Genomic DNA, 21586 nt, shown 5'->3' on the forward strand with positions numbered 1-21586 from the left:
GATCATAAGAAAATAGTAGAAACTTGCATGTATGATTTGGTTAGGTGTTTTTACCATGATGAGTCCTTATGGATGATGAATATTTTTATGCAAAATGGTGTTTTTTTCTGGAAATTTTCTTGGGTGAAAAGAAGAAAACGAATGAGGGGTTTTAGAGAGAAGAAAAGAGAGAGAAGAAAGATTTCATCTCTCTAGATACTCAATCTCTCTCGTCATCTCTTTTTCATTTGGATCCACCATAATTGGCCACCAAAATACAAAGATGCATGCTGAATCATGAATTATCGACTGGAAAAATCTCTCCTGTAGATTTTGCATCTAACATCGTATTTTCCAGAGAGAAATAGGAGAGAAGTTTTCTGGAGAGAGAAAGAAAAGGTGTGTGTGTTGGAGAATGAGAGTGAAATGAGGAGTGGGGGCCAATTTTTGAGGTGTAATACCCCTTTATCTTTCATTTTCTTTTGTAAAATTTAAATTCTTTTATAAAATATCTCAATTTTTATATAGAATGTGCACTAAAATCAAGTTTTTATTCATAAAACCTTTATTTTTTATTTATAAATTAAGGGTAGATGTTAATGAGTTAAATTTTATTTTCCTTGAATGCATTTTCATCATTTTAATTATTATAAGATCATAATATAATGTTCATAACTATTTTTATATAATTTTTAATGTTAAATTTCATAAATTTAGGTTTTTAGGGCATTTAAGGTTTTTGAGAGTTTTTAAATCTTTGGATATCAAAATCAATAGAATCTTTGAGACTTCAATTTATCTTAAGGTATTATAACTCTTTTATAGTTATAAATAATGTTTGTAATTTATTTTATTGGTTTATTGGCATTCTATGTAGTGGTTTCAAGATTCAACTGAAATTGAGGAATCAAGTATACTAGGCCTAGTTTTCAACTTTGACATAAGTTTCTATGAAACTTTGACCTAATTTCTACTTCTAGGTTAAATGCAAGATGTGTGTATATGAGTCATGAAAGGTGTTCGAGTCAAAGAGTGACCCGAATATGGATATTCACTATAGTTAAGTAGTTGTAGAATTCACATATCAATTTGAAATCTACATATGCTATCCATTGTTCTAAGTGTTTCCAAGTTTGTAGTATGTTAGAACTTAGCTTCTAGTTACTAAGTCTAGTATGTGACGTGCCTATACGTGCAACTAAGTTTATTCAAATATAGAACCGACTCGAATTTTGATGGTTGTTAGAGTCTCCCTAGGTTGAAAGAATTTCGTCCCAAAATTCAATTCATAATGCAATTTATTAGAACTCAGCTGAATACAATTGTATAATTGGAGAGATGGTGACTTGAAGAGCTCTTTGATTTATTTTGGGTAATTCCCCACGGGAAGACCCCAACTCTTTAGCTATCAACAAATTAGTTTTCCATTATTCGAGTTTTACAGTCTAGATTGCGAAAAATTAGGATTATAGAAATCATGATCCAACCATGGTGACCTAGTTGAAAAGATTATCTAGTTAGATATTGTTTAACTTAAAAGAGAGTTATAAGTTCTTCCAAAGCATCAACTGCATTGAGTGTTAAATCCGCACTGATCCTTAAGACACATTCTAAATCATCACTAAGTGTAACTTCGTTGTCTAATAAAGAAGGGATTAGGAACAATTTGTTCACTTCCGGATTGGCTACTTGTGACAACCCAAAGTTTGTTCCATTGTCGTAACCCATTCCGTCCGTAAAACCCGTCTTTAGCAATTCGTTCCGATTTCGTTTTTGGGCTAAGTTATTTAAATTTATATGTTTATTATAATCTCATCAGTGTCCAAACCCCTTAGGAACTCATGAAAGTGGCCCAATTTATTAATTTGAAAATTAATAGGTTTGATCCCGCCGGGTTACAACAACTTTATCAGGTGCGACTAAAAGCATCGTATAGCGTCAGTATCGGGTAGAATTCCACCATGTCCCGAACATAGAACATATTTAAAGCTCAAAAGACTTCATTTTGAAGTTTTACACTCTCTCTCTAAACTCTCTCCTCAAATCCAAGCTTTAGGTCCAAAATCACTCATTTCAAGCTCCATTTCATCAAGGTAACCTTCCTAACTTGTTGTACAACCATTCTAGCTTCCAAATTCGTGTTCAATATATGATTTAGGACCATAAACAAGTGTTTATGGCCCTGGAATGCTCTTGGGCCGTGAACACATATAAGTTGAGTTTTAGAGCCTAAAAACCCTCCCAAATCACTTATAGAGCTTGGATTCGACTTAAGGACTTAATGGAGTTGACTTAGAACACCTTGAACTTAATTTTTGGGAGTAAACATGAGTTTACTGCCCAAGAACATGCTTGGGCCGTAAACTCATTATCAAGGGTAGTATACCCAATTTCAAGTGTTTAAATGCCACTTAAACACACCAATAGCCTCGGATTAAAGTCTAGAACCAACCACAATTGATTTAAGGGCCTTAAACTTGATTAAAACCACTCCTATAGGAGCTTAAGACCCTAAACCCCCCCAAGGATAGGTTCCTGGGCTATAAACTCCTATATCTTAGCCAAATGGTGCCCTAAATTCATTCTAAGGCTTGTAAAATTGGTTTGAATCACAAATGATTAATCTAGAGCCACAAAATCATGTAAGGAATGGTCACATAGGAGCTTACAGCCGTAAACTCCTAGTTTACAGCCGTAAACTCCATTTGGTAATGTTCTTGATGATTAGATCCATTCGTAAGCCTTAGAATCATAGCAACTTTTGCCAAGTGTTATTTGACCATTTGGCACCAACCATGAGTTCACGGCCGTGAACTCATGTGCTCATATTCTTAGGGCCGTAAACTCCCTAAGGAGTTTACTCTTGAAGAGCAAACTCATTATCCGAGCCCTATACGTCCGTAGATGCCACCCGGGTCACACCAAACACGTTCCTCGACTGGTGAGTTTATACCCCTACGCTTTTTCCGTGTTTTTCAATGTTTTCAGGGGGGAATACAAGAAAGGAAACAATCAAATCAATCAAATTATTATGGGAATAATTTGGGATCTTTAGTTCTTGTTTAATGAGTTCAAATTTATGTAAAGTATTTAGATAAACTATGTCTGATTCAGTTTATCACTGTTCAATTTTGAGTATATTGCCAGATAATTCCATTGTATTTAGCTGTTTCACTGTATTATGTTTCAAAACTATTAGTATGTTTGATAACATCTGAAAACATCGTGAATAATTTAATACTAGCTTCTGAGATTCGTCATTACCCTTTGGGTTATCAGTAAATCCTCCCCGGAAGTGTAACCAGAGTCTCCTGGAGGGAGAGCATGGAATTTGTGAATAGATCTATTCGGGACTGACAATCCCACACCTAAACTGCTAGTTACAGTTAGGTGGGCACGCCTGGGGTGACAAATTATGGATATCATCCGACGTCTGACGAACGTCAAGGAGGTCTCGGTGTCGCATCAGCATGGTTACCCGACTCACAATACGTATTAATATAAGTTTATTCATGGATTTGATTTTATATCTATTTTCAAACTATAGTATCTATATCTAGTACGGGATGTTAGTCCCATGGTTTTCAATCTATATCTAGTGCGGGATGTATTCCCATGACTTTTAATCTATAGTTTTTGTGTATTAAAACTATGTTATATCTAGTTCGGGATGTTAGTCCCATGGTTTTCATTCTATATTTAGTGCGGGATGTATTCCCATGACTTTTAATCTATAGTTTTTGTGTATTAAAACTATGTTATATCTAGTGCGGAATGTTAGTCCCATGGTTTTAAATCTATATCTAGTGCGGGATCTTAATCCCATGGTTTTGAATTTATATCTAGTACGAGATAATATTCCCATGGTTTTCAATCAATATTTTTATGTATTAAAATATCTACTGTTATACTGGATGGTAATTCGCAGTGGTTTTTCAATATATAGTTTTATGTATTAAACTATACAGTGTGGTATTTAACTTAACTTTACTTTTAGGAAAATAAGGGTTTTTCCTGGGTTAACAAACTGTACATAACCGGATCGTATAATAATCAGATAACTAAACTATACTTATAAGAAAATATGGGATTTTCTTGGATAACAAACTTTTCGGAAAACCAAAGGAAACTTGTACATTTTCAGAAAACCAACCTCTTATGAACTCACCAGCTTTATGCTGATTTTCAAACTGCTTGTATTCTCAGGTCCACATTAGACAGGTACCAGCGATTCTTTTTGGCGAAGATGGAGTACGTAGAAGACACGTCTGTATTTTTATTCATATGATATGTCGATGTATAAAATATGTAACTCTTGTTTTCAGACAATGCAAAAGAATCTATGTAATGTAAACTTTTGTGTTTACTATGCTTACTATGTACATTGGTTGTGATATTCATGAAGTCCTCCGCCCCGGAACGTTTCCGCCTTCGGTTTCGGGGTGTGACAGATTGGTATCAGAGCCCTTGTTTATAGTGAACTAGTATACCAAACCTTACATGGTATCAGACTATAAACGCTAAGGGGCCTAAGTGCTCTGAACTAAAAGTATACCTTAAAGTATAAGTATTTTCAAAATTATACAAGTATACCTAACCGTCGAGATCCGTAACTACAAGTAGACCAAAACATAAGTAAATGGGTGTTGTACGCTGCGGTTAAACCTGGGCAGTTATGTAGTCGTGTCTAGCATCAATATAGCCTGGCCAACTATATTCATTCTAGACACAGCCAACATGTGTCTGGGAGTGATTATGGTATGCGGCATGCCAAAAACTTACCCAATACCCAAAACAACGAGTCATCGTCACAGCGAATCATGAAATACTATGGGAGTATTTCTCGATTCAAATCCGTTATAGAAATCCTCATTCCATCATTGCTCCTCAATCATTCCTTTAGCAATAGTTTATCTTCTTTGATAAATTTTTCCTGCTTTATCGCTTAATAGAATTATATATCTATCTTAATGAGATATCCCCTGATCCATATCTCTTGATTCAATTCAGAGGAATTATGATCCTCTCTTTCCTAATCTTTTTAGATCAAGATGGCTCCAAGAAAGAGACCTAGCTCAAAGAACAACAATAACCCTCCGCCGCCACCTCCTCCACAATTTGATCCCGTAATGTTCCAAACAGCTGTTACTGCCGCAGTGGCAGCCGCCATGTCTCAAATGAACCCCGGTGGTTCAGGAGGTGGTCCCCAACCTCAAAACCAAGATGATAGCCAAGGACACCGAAAGGAGTATTCCTATAAGGACTTTATGAACGCGAAACCCACATCCTTCGATTGCACTGGAGGTGTCATTGCCCTAACCCGATGGTTTGAGAAAATCAAATCTATTTTCAAAATATGTGCCTGCTCTGAATCGGATTGGGTGAAGTTCGCTGCCTGCATGTTTATCGATAAAGCCTTGACTTGGCGGAACGGCTGAGTCAAATACCTAACCCTACCTGTAGCCAATGCCATGGGTTGGGAGGTCATGAAAGAACTTCTGCTTGCAGAGTAATGCCCTCGGGGAGAGATGCAGAAATTAGAACATAAATTATGGAATCTAAAGATGCAAGGTTCCGACATAGTCGCTTATACCTCAAGATTCGATGACTTGGCACTACTCTCTCCCGGAATGGTTACCCCGGAGAGTAAAAGATTGAGAGGTTCATCTGGGGGTTGACCCAGACAACCAAAGGAAATGTCTTGGCTGCGAAGCCAGACACCTATGACAGCGCTAAATGTCTGGCGCAAACCCTGATTGATCACGAAGATAACCCTGATGAGGAGACCACCACTCCGGAGCTGGTTAAGAGTAGTGGTAGAAGTAAAAAGAAATTCTAGAACAAGCAGAAGGTCCAAAGTACACAAGGATCCTCTAAGAAACAGCAAACAGTAGGAGTCCACACTGCTACCGCCCCCGCTGTTGTCTCTGCTGTTCGATCCACTGCTCAGACTCCTACTAGCGGATATACCAGTACCCTTCCTTGGTTCAACAAGTGTAGCTACCATCACCGTACTCCCGGGCCATGTCACGAACCTCTCTGCAACAACTGTGGCAAGAAGGGCCACCTTGCTCGAAACTGCAGGAAACCAGCCTAATCAACAAATCAATCTTCCGGAGCGGGCGTCGGTCAGGCCTGCTATAATTGTGGTGAAATGGGACACTTAAAGAGGAGCTGCCCCAAGGCAGCAACGACTGGCAACACTGGAAGAGTTCTAGCAATAGGACAAAAGGAGACAGCCGCTGATCCCACCGTTGCCGCAGGTATATTCCTCCTCGACAACTCTTATGTCTGCAATCCTTTTCGATTTTAGGGCTGAAAAGAAAAATATGTTAGCTATTCATTCAGACATCTTCTTAATCTTAGCCCTCCATTAGTAAATGAAACATTCACCGTCGAGATGTCTAAAAACGAGAAAGAGGACGTTAGTGATAGATTCATAGGCTGTACCCTTACCTCGAACGATCATTGTTTTCCCGTCGACCTAATGCCAGTGTCCATAGAGAGCTTTGATGTTATCCTCAACATTAATTGGTTGAGTTCCAATCATGCGGATACCCCTTTATTACGAAAAAGCCATCCGTCTCAACCTTCCCTCTGGTTAGACTCTCACGATCTATCACGATAAGTTTAGCTCAAATTTTCATATCATTTCCTGCATCAATGCTCAAAAGGCTTCTCCAAAGAGAGTGCCATAAATTCCTAGCCTACGTGACCATCGAGAAACAGGAAGTTGCATCCCCGAAGTCTACAACTTTCCTGGTGTCTTTTCCCAAAGAGCTTCCAGGAATTCCTCCCGAGTGTCGAGTCGAGTTTCACATCGACCAAATTCTTGGAGCTACCCTCAGTAGTCAAACCTCCTTATCGCTTAGCTCCAGCAGAAATGCAGGAGTTATCCAGTCAACTTGATGAGTTGACTATCAAAACCGATATCCTCTTTCCTCGAATAGATGACCTTTTCGATCCACTTCAGAGAACCAGCCACTTCTCAAAGATAAACTTTAGGTCAAGGTACCATCAGCTACAAATCCATGAGAGTGATGTTCCTTAAACAATATGTCGGACTCGATATGATCACTATAAGTTCGTAGTGATGCCCATCGGTCAAACCATTTTCCTTGGTCATGTAGTAGACGATGAAGACATACGTGTGGATTCCTCCTAAGATCAAAGCAATAGAGAGTTAGTTGGCACCGAAGATACCCATAGAAACCTGTCAATTCTTGAGTCTCGCTGGCTACTATTGCAGGTTCATCCAAAAGTTTTCCTGAATCGCCAAAACCCTAACCATTCTGACACAGAAAAATGTACCTTCTTGTTGGAGGTCTTACTCTGGAAGGACATGGTACGCCTTGGAAAGCGCGGAAAACTTAACTTGTGGTACATTAGACCTTTTGAAATCCTTGTTAGGATCAATTCCGTAACCTTCAAACTCCGACTACCTTTAGAACTTAGCAACATCCATCCGGTATTCCACGTCTTTATTCATAAGAAGTGCCTACCCAACGAAACCCTAGTAATCCCTTTGATGAGATCTAAATCAATGAAAGTCTGAACCCTATGGAAGAACCAATCGAAATCATAGATCGAGAGGTTAAACGTACGAAACAAGCCGTATTCCCGATAAGTAAAGGGTTCCCTGGAATGCCACGCAAGGACCCGAGTTCACTTGAGGGCATGACGATCCGATGAAACAGAAGTATCCGTATCTCTTCCAAATCCATGAGTCGTATGTAAAGTTTGAATTTCGGGATGAAATTCCCTCTAACGGGGGGGATAATGTGACAACCCAAAGTTTGTTCCATTGCCGTAACCCGTTCCGTCCGTAAAACCCGTCTTTAGCAATTCGTTTCGATTTCGTTTTTGGGCTAAGTTATTTAAATTTATATGTTTATTATAATCTCATGAGTGTCCAAAACCCTTAGGAACTCATGAAAGTGGCCCAATTTATTAATTTGAAAATTAATAGGTTCGATCCCGCCGGGTTATAACAACTTTATCGGGTGCGACCAAAAGCATCGTATAGCGTCAATATCGGGTAGAATTCCACCGTGTCCCAAACTTAGAACATATTTAAAGATCAAAAGACTTCATTTTGAATTTTTACACTCTCTCACTACTCTCTCTCTAACCTCTCTCCTCAAATCCAAGCTTTAGGTCCAAAATCACTCATTTCAAGCTCCATTTCATCAAGGTAACCTTCCTAACTTATTGTACAACCATTCTAGCTTCCAAATCCATGTTCAATCTATGATTTAGGACCATAAACAAGTGTTTACGGCCCTGGAATGCTCTTGGGCCGTGAACACATATAAGTTGGGTTTTAGAGCCTAAAAACCCTCCCAAATCACTTATAGAGCTTGGATTCGACTTAAGGACTTAATGGATTTGACTTAGAACACCTTAAACTTAATTTTTGGGGAGTAAACATGAGTTTACTGCCCAAGAACATGCTTGGGCCGTAAACTCATTATCATGGGTAGTAAACCCAATTTCAAGTGTTTAAATGCCACTTAAACACACCAATAGCCTCAGATTAAAGTCTAGAACCAACCACAATTGATTTAAGGGCCTTAAAGTTGATTAAAACTACTCCTATAGGAGCTTACGGACGTAAAATCCCCCAAGGATAGGTTCTTGGGCCGTAAACTCCTATATCTTAGCCAAATGGTGCCCTAAATTCATTCTAAGGCTTGTAAAATTGGTTTGAATCACATATGATTAATCTAGAGCCAAAAAATCATGTAAGGAATGGTCACATAGGAGCTTACGGCCGTAAACTCCTAGTTTACAGCCGTAAACTCCATTTGGTAATGTTCTTGATGATTAGATCCATTCCTAAGCCTTAGATTAAATCATAGGAACTTTTCCCAAGTGTTATTTGACCCTTTGGCACCATAAAACCCTCCAACCATGAGTTCACGGCCGTGAACTCATGTGGTGATAGTCTTAGGGCCGTAAAATCCCTAAGGAGTTTACTCTTGAAGAGCAAACTCATTATCCGAGCCCTATACGTCCGTAGATGCCACCCGGGTCACTCCAAACACTTGATTTGAAGTGTTTTCTCGTCTTGGAGTGTATAATCATATCTAATTAGTGATTCAAAGTCTAATTAGATACATTTGTATATCATTTCATATTACATAGGAACCTCGCGCGTTATCAAGCCCCGAACTGACACTTAGCATCCTAGACGACACGTTCCTCGACTGGTGAGTTCATACCCCTACCCTTTTTCCATGTTTTTCAATGTTTTCAGGGGGGAATACAAGCAAACTATACATGTTTTGAAAACCTAAAATTGATATATTTCTATAAATATCTGGCTAACCTTTAGATATCTTTACCCATTATGTATTATGCTGAGCATAAGGGATGTTTTATCGATTATAACTACATGGATTTTAGTAAAGGAAACAATCAAATCAATCAAATTTTTATGGGAATAATTTGGGATCTTTAGTTCTTGTTTAATGAGTTCAGATTTTTGTAAAGTATTTAGATAAACTATGTCTGATTCAGTTTATCACTGTTCAATTTAGAGTATATTGCCAGATAATTCCATTGTATTTAGCTGTTTCACTGTATTATGTTTCAAAACCATTAGTATGTTTGATAACGTCTGAAAACACCGTGAATAATTTAATACTAGCTTATGAGATTCTTCATTACCGTTTGGGTTATCAGTAAATCCTCCCCGGAAGTGTAACTAGAGTCTCCTGGAGGGAGAGCGTGAAATTTGTGAATAGATCTATTCGGGACTAACAATCCCACACCTAAACTGCTAGCTACAGTTAGGCGGGCACGCCTGGGGTGACAAATTTTGGATATCGTCTGACATCTGACGAACGTCAAGGTGGTCTCGGTGTCGCATCAACATGGTTAACCGACTCACAATACGTATTAATATAAGTTTATTCATGGATTTGATTTTATATCTATTTTCAAACTATAGTATCTATATCTAGTAAGGGATGTTAGTCCCATGGTTTTCAATCTATATCTAGTGTGGGATGTATTCCCATGACTTTTAATCTATAGTTTTTGTGTATTAAAACTATGTTATATCTAGTGCGGTATGTTAGTCCCATGGTTTTAAATCTATATCTAGTGCGGGATCTTAATCCTATGGTTTTGAATTTATATCTAGTACGAGATAATATTCCCATGGTTTTCAATCAATATTTTTATGTATTAAAATATCTACTGTTATACTGGATGGTAATTCCCAGTGGTTTTTCAATATATAGTTTTATGTATTAAACTATACAGTGTGGTATTTAACTTAACTTTACTTTTAGGAAAATAAGGGTTTTTCCTAGGTTAATAAACTGTACATAACCGGATCGTATAATAATCAGATAACTAAACTATACTTATAAGAAAATATGGGATTTTCTTGGATAACAAACTTTTCGGAAAACCAAAGGAAACTTGTACATTTTCAGAAAACAAACCATTTATGAACTCACCAGCTTTATGCTGATTTTCAAACTACTTGTATTCTCACGTCCACATTAGACAGGTACCAGCGATCCTTTTTGGCGAAGACAGAGTACGTAGAAGACACGTCTGTATTTTTGTTCATATGATATGTATATGTATAAAACATGTAACTCTTGTTTTCAGACAATGTAAAAGAATCTATGTAATGTAAAGTTTTGTGTTTACTATGCTTACTATGTACGTTGGTTGTGATATTCATGAAGTCCTCCGCCCCGGAACGTTTCCGCCTTCGGTTTCGGGGTGTGACACTACTGAATTTGATAAAGGTTTATTCAGAAATAAGAAGGGGTAGCACGAATGAAAGAGAAGAAATCAAGGGTAAGTTCCTAATGATACGTGCTATAGGTACATCTCAAGCGTAAAACTATTTAACTCCCGTCTACAAAAGAAGTTACAAAACAATCGAGGATTTCCGAAGTTATAATTTCTACTCCAGGCACTCTAACTATAATAAAACCATAATTGAAGAGTACAGTTAGAGAGTCATTGTTTCTAATGAAGGCAGTGAAAGTTTATAATATTTTAAATCATATTATCTAGATAGCATTTTGAGTGTTTAGAAACGATAAGCAATCTCACTATTATCAAAATTGTGTAATAATTCCAAGAAAATGAAGATACATGTGTGGCGATCAAACGAAGTAGTAAAATAATATAAATATTAATTAAGGTTAAAGGTTTAAGTCGTCATTAAGGAAATTTGTATACAAATATTTAGATTTCCCTTTTGAAAAATTGTCTATTTGTCTAAGTCGATAAAAATACAAGTTTAACAGGAGTCATGGTATTTATGAAAAAAAGTTTGATACTTTAGGAATTCACTGGAGATTGCAAAGTAGAATGCTATTTTACAAAAGATGTAAAAATATCGATCATTGAAAATAATGCATTCTTAATTTAGTGATTCTACAAAAACAATCATTTGACGGATAGATAATCGTAACATTTAAAACATTTTATGTTTTTAAAGAAAAGATGAAACATAAGAAATGTATTCTTCACATATATTTCCTAGATTTAGGAAAATGATAAGAACAATGGTATTCATCTTGTGTATTAATCTGTAAGGATAATACAATGAAATTTGCACTTTAAATCAAGTTTCCAAATTTTGTACGAAAGAGCAAATGTAAATAAGGATTACTTGTTTACAGTAGATTTCATAATAAAATAAAATGTATGTGATAAAAGGCGTAATTGAATATATCAAAGTTGACTAAATCAAAACTATTACTCATAACTATACATATATTAATTGCTCAAAACGTAAAGGTATAGTTCTAGTCTGTATGCGTATGAATATGGTACCAAGGGAAGTAGATTAGACCAGGGAAAATTTAGACCACATGTTATGTTATTATTATCGATGTGTGAGATATCCAATCAGAGCGAGAATTCAAGGGCGGGGGAAAGAAAAGGAAATTAATGGCGGCAGTGATTGCTATTTTTAAAATTTGAAGGACAATATCCATAATTAGATTTAAATCTTAGGTTTAGATATATTTGAAACTTCAATCCTTCATGTATTTTTATGATTAGATAGACATGTAGAAGTTTTAAAGTGTTTGCCAATAATTCGTGAGTTATCAATTAATTTAAACTTCGTTTGTGAAAAAGTAAAAGCACTATAACTGGTAATTGATCACTGGAAATTTAAAAGCAAAAACTATGTTTTCAAATGTTGTAAATTTTAGAAACTTTATAGATTATAAAACTAATTTGAAATAAAATAAACAAATAAGGTGTGTTTTGAAATGTAGGCATCATTGATGTCTTGTAAACACATTTGGATTAGAATGTTGTAAAAATACCATGTTGGGTTCCTAGAAAACACATTTAAGTAAACTACAATGCCTAAATGACAAAGTGGTCAAAAGAGTCAAAACAAATGTGGTTTGAAGATCCGATGAAGCTTTTACACATAAATGAACTTCAATGTCATATGTTTTAAGTTTTATCATAAGGTTTAAACACTTTTATAAAGAAAATGTTTCTAAGTTTTTTGAAAACGTGCCAAAATGGCAATCAAGGTTTAAAATGGTGTATATGCCCTTAAAAGCACATATATCCATTGAAATGGATTTGAAATGAAATTGAAATTGCAAGGTTAAAACCAACATTGTTTAAATTGAGTTTTAGATAAAAGGGTTAAGTTAAAGCAAGTTGTTAAAAGTAAAGTTGGTTGCTTTTAGCGAGAAATATGGCTTACATTGTTAGGAAAGGTCTAGTAATTTATATGAGGTGGTTGTAAAGTATTTTATCAATGATAAATAAAACCGATCAAGGAAAATGACTTTTCGATGAAAGATGAAGAAGTAAGGAATAAATAGATTAGTTTAGCTGATCGTACCTAAATACTAAGACAAGTACAAGCCGAGTACCGATGTCTTTTGCCCAAGATAAAGGACAAGAAAATTTGTTTGTAAAATGTTTTATGGTGTTAATGAAGTTTTGTAGCCTTTTATAGGGGTCAAAGGTTAAGTTATAGGTTTGGCGTCTAACTTGCGGCGTAAGAGGATATAATCCTTTATAACGATAGGAATGTTTTTAATGTCGCTAAGGCTCAACCAGATGTATGTAAACAATAAGGTTTGAAGGACGATTCGAAATTTGTAGGAAGGATTCGTGTAACGAAGCAATGTGATGTTTGATCGGGCACGAAAATTTAAGGTTAAATGTAGGGCATGAAACATGCTAGCAAATTGTAAAGTGTAAGATGGTTGTATACTCAAGATAATCATTAGTGTATCTGGGGGTCTCGAACTTGACCTTGTAAAATTTTCCGTAAGTGGAATGGTTTGTGCTCGAATTAGGATATTCGAAGTAAAGATGGTAGGGTAAGAACTACTCAAAGAAAAACTTTTAGGTCAAAGGGATATACTATGTTAAGTTTTAAGCCCAAGGTGGAAACAACCTAGAGCTAAAACATAGCGTAGTAATAAGGTCTCACCTATGGGTTAAACCCCTGTGTCTCCTCGTGAGTCGAATCCCGAATTCCCACCAATGGTATCCAAGTGATTACTTAGTAGTGACTCATCTACCTCCTTACACAATGCTCCAATTCTCATCTATGTCAATATAAGAATGCTTTTCCTATTTGTAACTCTAGTACGAAGACGATGAAGAGGTATCGATGAATAATTGGTATAGGTTTTGACATAAAATTATTACTAGTGTCTATCTAGCTACTAACCTTACTTCTATAGTCAATAGCTACTGAGGAATACTCATTCTTAGTACTATGTGGTTTGCTCCTAGAGTGGCTAGTGATATAACCTAACTGGTTAACCTAGCACTTGATAGGGGATAAGAATATTTCTAAATAAAGGCATTGTTATAAGAGTGCACTTAGCTTCTAAGTGTATCTAGATGAAATCCTATAATGTCTAATGCCCGTACGCACACCTAAAAATTTTGTTTTTCAAAATTTTAAGTTGAAAATCGTTTTGAACATAATTCTACTATAACCGTTTACATCCTCGCATTAAATTTCCTTAATTAAGCATAGTTGGCTAGGCTATACTTAATCAAAGTCTAATAATGCGTACTCGAATTAGTTATACCAGTAGTATTTTCAATATTTTAAAAAAGTTTTGAAATTTTTTTGCTATAGTTATGGTTCTCCAAAGGAAAACCGGTATTCTCCATAACCTTCGGCTATGATACCATTTCTGTCATACTCCGTTAAAGCAGAAACATAAGGCGTGGCAGTAAAAAGGGACTCATAGCAAAAGTTAATAGAGAACACCAACCATAGCATTAAAAGTCATTAAAAATTTACAATGAGTTTGAACAACTTTTTAAAATAAATTACAATGTATTTAAAAGTCAACACATGCAAATGCTCCTACAAGTGTTGTGTCTCTACGTGCCTCTTACTAGATGGTTCTTGAAAAGGCATGTAAAACGAACGTTAACTATAAAAATAGTTAGTGAGTACTACTCACAGGTTAAAAATAATATTGGTTTAATGAATCATAATCAAAGTTTTGATAGAAGTTTCCATAAATAAAAGTACATTGTTAAAATGAGTAAATAAGTTTATATAACAAAGTTCTTTGTCATCATGATGAATAAAGTATGTTGCCCAAATGAGATGCAACGTTCATATTCTCATGGGAAATAAAGTTTGTTACTAAAACAAGTAAACAAGTTTTGTTGCTACAATGAGCAAACAAGTTCGTTGCTAAGACAAGTAAATAAGTTTCTAGTAACAAAAGTTCGTTGTTATAATGAGAAACAAAGTTTATTGCTATAATGAGAAACAAAGTTCATTGCTATAAGTAATAAACGAGTTTGTATGTATATGAGCAAACAATGAGTTCACAACCAAGCCTATGACAGATGCGCTATCAAGATCTATGCTTATCGTTCCATAGATTATATTGTATCATGCACTCCGACAATCGGGCCAATGAGGAGTTTTCAATTCCTAATAGCGCTAGCCATAATGACCATTGGCTCAAAGAGTTAATGGTTGGAGTAAAATGTAAGGGAAGGGACTTAAGACGATAAGGCCTCATGTTTCAAGTTTCATAGACATACATAGCAAAATATAGCAATCAAGTTTGATACAAATCAATTTAAATACAACGAACAATAAATAGTTTTTTGGACATGCTTTTCCACCTCAAAACATAAAAACCGAAAATAGGGGAGTCGTGAATACTCACAATGCATTGAGATGAAGCAAATGGTTCCTTGAAGTACTTCCACTTGTACAAATACCGATTCCTACAATAATGGTATACGCTAGTGAGTCTCTAATCGAAATCTAACACTAGTATACTTACTACTATAATAGAATTATGCCAATATTGTGTCAAAATTTAATATTGTTAGGTTACAAACATTTTTCTGTGAAATTTAGATTTCTATGAATCAATTTGTTGTATAACAAATTCAAGTGGAATTTTCCATTATTGAAATGTTAAAATTTAACATTTTAGGATGCGTTCCAATGATTGAATATTTAAAAACCAAGTCAATTTAGTTCTAGAAATTCTCAAACATTGCATTTCAGTTTTAATTGAGGTAAAAGGCCTTAAGATAAATTTTCATGAATTTTTGATTTGTCTAACTATTTTTCACCATTTTAATTCCTTGAATAACCCTAATATCATGGAAAAATAGTAAGTTATCATGAAAAATTCTTATAATTTTTGTGTAACTGTTTTACATTGTGTATAAGCTGGAAAAATTATTGAGTGTGATTTTTGAATAGAAAATCCCTATTTGTAGAATTTAAGTATGTTGAATACCAAGAAAAAAGAAACAAGTAGTAAAATGTTAAGATAAATCCTTAAAAATTTTATTTATGGTTATAATGTAATAAATGACTTTCTAGTAAGTTTTTCTGAATTTTGGATAAGTTTAACTATTTTCACTTATTTAATTATTTTAATATTCATTAAATCTTGGAAAAATAGTAAAAGGTTATGGAAAATTCATCAAAATTTTCTATAAAGCTTATATAATATATAGAAGCTATGAAAAATAATAAATATGATTTTAATAACTTTGAACCCGAGTTTTGTTATTTATTTGTGCTTAATAACAATAAAATAAAAACTAATAGTAAACGGTAATAAAAAAAATTCTCAAACTTCATGGGGGATGTTGGTTTATAGTATGTGTTATTTATGAATTTTTTTAGAATTTATTTACTAGTGTAAGTATTTTATATGCTTTAACACTCTATTTCTTTTATTATTTTCATGTGAAAATAAAGAAAATATATATTGGGCTGAAAATTTCTAGAATGCATCTTCATACAATTAAATAACAACGAAAAATCGTTTTCTTATTTTGGATTTCAAAATACATGCCTAAAGGCTCTATGTATTATAGAGAAAAACATGGTTCTTGTGATTTTGGTAAAGTTTATTGATGTCACTTTGATAGTTTTTGCAACATGTTATAAAGTTTTTTGATTCAAGATCTTTTTGTACCTCTAAATATATGATGTTAATAGTTCAAAATAATTTTTGAAGGATTTTTAGTGATGAATAAGTCCTTTGAACATGCAACATAAAACAAATAATCATAAGGAAAGTGCTGTTTGAGAAACAATTTCGTAAAAATTGTTAAAAATCGAAATATTGGAATTTTCCAGTGAGGTCAAATGGGTTTGAAAGCTAACTCACAATATTATATTTCAGAAAAATAATCTCAAACTTTGGTTAAGAAATGTGTGAGATATGACAGTTCAAATTCAGGTAAAGAAATCTAACAGATTGCATGCATGATGATTGGTTAGAAAATTGAGTTTTCATCATTTCTTTGAGTAAATCTTTTGAAATATGTTATGAAATCATGATCCATGCATTTTGTGGTCATGTTTCTAGATATTAAATATATTTAAAAATCATAATTTACATACATGCATTAAAATACAAAAATCTTATTTCTCAAGAACTCTTAAAAATGAGTTTTATGTTCTTAACTTGAAAACCAATTTTTGTGCTAAGATCATGAACATGCAACCATGTTTTTCTACATTCATGGTGTTAAAACACATCCATGATGTTATAAAAACCATTTTAACCAAAAGAAAACAAGTTTGAAGAATATGAAGAAGTAGAAGTCGGTGTTTGAAGTAGTATGCACATAAAATCATAAAAAATAGTAGAAACTTGCATGCATGATTTAGTTAGGTGTTTTTACCTTGATGAGTCCTTATGGATAATGGATATTTTTATGCAAACTGGTGGTTTTTTCTAGAAATTTTTGTGGGTGAAAGGAATAGAAGGAATGGGGCTCTTAGAGAGAAGAAAAAAAGAGAAAAGAAAGATTTCATCTCTCTGGATACCCAATATCTCTCGTCATCTCTTTGGGGTTTCGCTCCACCATAATTGGCCACTAAAATACAAAGATGCATGCTGACTCATGAACTATCGACTGGAAAAGTCTCTCCCATATATTTTGCATCTAATTTTGTATTTTCTAGAGAGAAGTAGGAGAGAAGTTTTCTAGAGAGAGAAAGAAGAGATGTGTGTGTGTGTGTGGTGAAGAATCAGAGTGAAATGAGGAGAGGGGGGCGATTTTTGATGATTAATACCCTTTTATCTTTCATTTTCTTTTATAAAATTTAAATTATTTTATTAAATATCTCAATTTTTATATAAAATGCACTAAAATCAAGTTTTTATTCATAAAACCTTGATTTTTGGTTTATAAATTAAGGGTAAATGTTAATGAGTTCAATTTTATTTCCCTTGAATGCATTTTCATAATTTTAATTATTATAAGATCATATTATAAGGTTCATAACTATTTTTATAGAATTTCTAAGGTTAAATTTCATAAATTTAGGTTTTTAGGGCATTTAACGTTTTTGAGAGTTTGTAAATATTTGGATATCAAAACCAATATAATCTTTGAGACTTCAATTTATCTTATTGTATTATAACTCTTTTATAGTTATAAATAATGTTTGTAATTTATTTTATCGGTTTATTGGCATTCTATGTAGTGGTTTCGAGGTTCAAGTGAAATTGAGGAATCAAGTATACTAGTCCTAGTTTTCAACTTTGACTTAAGTTTCTATGAAACTTTGACCTAATTTATACTTCTAGGTCAAATGAGTGATGTGTGTATATGATTCATGAAAAGGTTTTCAAGTCAAAGAGTGACCCGAATATGGATATTCACTACAGATAAGTAGTTGTAGAATTCACATATCAATGTGAAATCTAAGTATGCTATCTATCACTATAAGTGTTTCGAAGTTTCTAGTAGGTTATAACTTAGCTTCTAGGTAATATTTCTAGTATGTGTCATGCCTATACGTGCAACTAAGTTTAGTTAAATCTAGAATCGAATCGAATTTTGACGGTTGTCACAGTTTGCACCGGGTTTATCGTCGTAGATAACTAAGGTTTCGTCGTTGGGTAGGTGAAGGAGAATGACCTTCTCGCAGAACATAATATTGGCATGGTGGGGGCTTAACCAATCCATACTGATGATCACATCAAAGCTTATAATAGTAACTGACATTAAGTTGATTTGAAATGAGTGTTTATTTAATGTTAACGTGCATCCTATGAATACGTCGTTGGTTGTTTCTATTTTCCCATTAGCCATTTCCACCGTGAAGGTTTCGTTTAACTTTTGGGGACTTTGATATAATAAGTATTTAAATTTAGGGATAATGACTTAGGAGGGTAATTAGGTTTCCAGTTTGTCCGTTTTAGGTCACTAAGGTTTTTTTTGTGCGTATTTGACCAATATGGTTGTTATTACCGTTTACAAATACTCATTTTTACCGGTTAAAACCGATAAAAGGACTATTTCTAAAGGGTAATAACAACCATATTGGTCTAATACGCACAAAAAAAACCTTAGTGACCTAATACGGACAAACTGGAAACCTAATTACCCTCCTAAGTCATTAACCCTAAATTTAAAGACATTGAGAATATATGACCATCAACAGTAAACTACTTCATTTAGAACTCGCGACGTCCCATATAACCTGCTACTCCTTTATATGGCGAAGCTCTTCATCTATGGTCGTCCCTTTGGGGACATCCGATAAAATTAGAACGATACAGAGAAGATTAGTATGGCCCCTGTGCAAGGATGACACACACAAATTGAGAAATGGTCCAATTTTTTTTAAACCCTTCGTCGTCTTCTTTGGAAACCTAATTCCATTTTCAATTGCTAATAGAGTTCAATTGCAATTCTTCCATTTCGGTAGTTCATCTACTGAAGTCATGATCAAACAACATGTGGATTCCATGGTTAGATTGATCTTCTTGTTGATGTCTTCAACCATTTGTGGCAAGTAAGGGTGATCTTTCTTTTTATAAAGTCTTCTTTAAGTTTTTTACTTTTCCTGTCATTAAGTTTCATGCTTTATAAACTTCCGTTTATGTGTTGTATATAGTCTGTATGTGTTTGTTTATGTGCTGATTTTTGATTAATTTTGCAACTTCAGTTTCTTAGTTCATGTTGTGGTTTTGCTTTTTATAAAGTAATTGATAATAGGCATCCTCTACAAGTCCCTGTTGGTTTTACATTTTCAGTTGTTATCAAATGTAGACATTGATGGGAGGTATCAAAGTGAGATTGTATTTGTACATATGGATGTGTTCATGTAAACATTTAAATGACAAAAAAGAATTTATTCATAAAATGGTGCATATTTATGTAATGAAGATCATCAATCATATGAGTTTTTGGACTTAGAAGTTCTGGAAGGGTTATGAGATAAGTTTAAATGAAAGCAACTATTTTCAGTCAAACAAGTCAGTCACATTGATTAGTAAGCATGTTTTCTAAATAATTAGGGTTAATGACATAGGAGGGTAATTAGGTTTCCAGTTTATTCGTATTAGGTCACTAAGGTTTTTTTGTTCGTATTAGACTAATATGGTTGTTATTACCGTTTAGAAATAGTCATTTTTACCGGTTAAAACCCGTAAAAGGACTATTTCTAAATGGTAATAACAACCATATTGGTATAATACGCACAAAAAAAACCTTAGTGACCTAATACAGACAAACTGGAAACCTTATTACCCTTCTAAGTCATTATCCCTTAAATTTATGACTCACGAAACATCGTTCCGCCCCACTAAAAAATAAGATGCATGCATAGGTGTTATTAAGGAGGAACGTATCGGTGACTACCGTTGGATCCTGCACAGCCTCCCCTTGTCCCATTGATAGGACCTTGCTTGTTCCCCCTGCATTCCGATTGTTGGCTTTGGGACAGTTTCGTTTGTAATGGCTAGTCTCCATGAACCCATAACATGCTTGACTGACCCCAACGTTGTTGGTTCGGCTGTTTTGCTATGGTGGTGCTCTACAATACCGAGCGGTGTGCCCTCTTTAGTTACATTTGGTGTACAGCAGGTCTTGGCATGTGCCGTTATGGTAGAAATTACACTTATCACATTTTGGAAGAGAGCCTGCATATGGCTTCGCAAGTGCTGGTGCGGATGGTGCTGGTGTAGTAGGAGTGGTAGCAACGTGAACTTCTATGATTTCCTGCTTTTTCCCCGACTCTTGAGTTTTTTGTCCCTTTATCTTCTTTCCCCAGTTTTTCTTGTTGTCATCCCCTTCTTTGGTTTAGTGACTCCAGCCTTCGTGCCCTTTGGTTCTCCATGGTCGTAAAGCTTTTGCGCCTGGCGCTTGGCACTGTCGAAGGTTGAGGGTTAGTAGCAATCACATTTCCCTGAATCGGGGGAGTTAGTCCCCGGATGAATTGTTCGACTTTATTGCTCTCGGAGGGGATCATTCCCTGGCACAAGAGCACCAGGTCGCTGAACCTGGAAATATAAGTTGCAATGTCGAAATCTTTTCCAATGAGATTCCATAGGTCTTGTTCAAGCTTCTTCACTTCACCTCTTGGGCAATACTCATCAAGCATTAGGTTCTTCACTTTAATTTCTTCACCCCTATGGGAAAATGTTCAAACTGTGAACTTCACTTTAATTTCTTCAGGACAGCCGTAGATTTCAAAGACAGATTCGATCTTTTCAATCCATCGGGTGAGAGCTATCACCCCTCCGCTCCCATTAAATGGTCTCGGCTTTCCGTTGGTGAAATCCTTGTATGTGCAGGTTCTATGATGTACTGGATTATCTTCGTGATTGGAACTCCCCGTCCCATTTCCGTTTCCTCCTCCGTTTGTGCCATTGTTGATGTGTGCCAGTGCTACAGTAAATGCAGCTGAGACTACCGCCTGGAACGCAGCAGAATCCATTTCTGGTGGAGGCGGTGGTGGTGCTGTTGTAGTGTTTTTGCGAATGTACCTTCTAGGCATTTCCTGCTATTAAGTAGGAATGACGATGAGTTTATCGAAACCCTTTGTTTCTAACGGTTACAGTGGTTGGATTGTGCTTATAATTGAAACCATATTATATCAAATAAAAATGAAACGAGAGAACATAGTAGATAACAACATCACAAATAAAACACATAATCATTTCATTAACAATAATGTTTAGTATATAATGCATGAAAATTGACCTTTTAAAAAGTTCTACAGTACACAGAGGATAAAATCTGACAGCATAACGACCCTATGAGTAGTGTAATCACTTAAACGTAAGGTTGATCCTACATACATAGAGAAAGAAAATGGGTA

General features: G+C 34.9%; 1 non-coding gene across 1 annotated transcript; it reads left to right on the forward strand.

Moving 5' to 3' along the window:
- The first annotated feature begins 19001 nt into the window (after positions 1 to 19001).
- LOC111898677 (U6 spliceosomal RNA) lies at positions 19002 to 19104 on the forward strand. Its single transcript, XR_002852658.1, has one exon. It is a non-coding gene; the product is annotated as a U6 spliceosomal RNA (small nuclear RNA).
- Positions 19105 to 21586: the final 2482 nt, after the last annotated feature.

Source organism: Lactuca sativa, chromosome 2 (assembly GCF_002870075.4).
Source record: "Lactuca sativa cultivar Salinas chromosome 2, Lsat_Salinas_v11, whole genome shotgun sequence".
Taxonomy (NCBI): domain Eukaryota; kingdom Viridiplantae; phylum Streptophyta; class Magnoliopsida; order Asterales; family Asteraceae; genus Lactuca; species Lactuca sativa.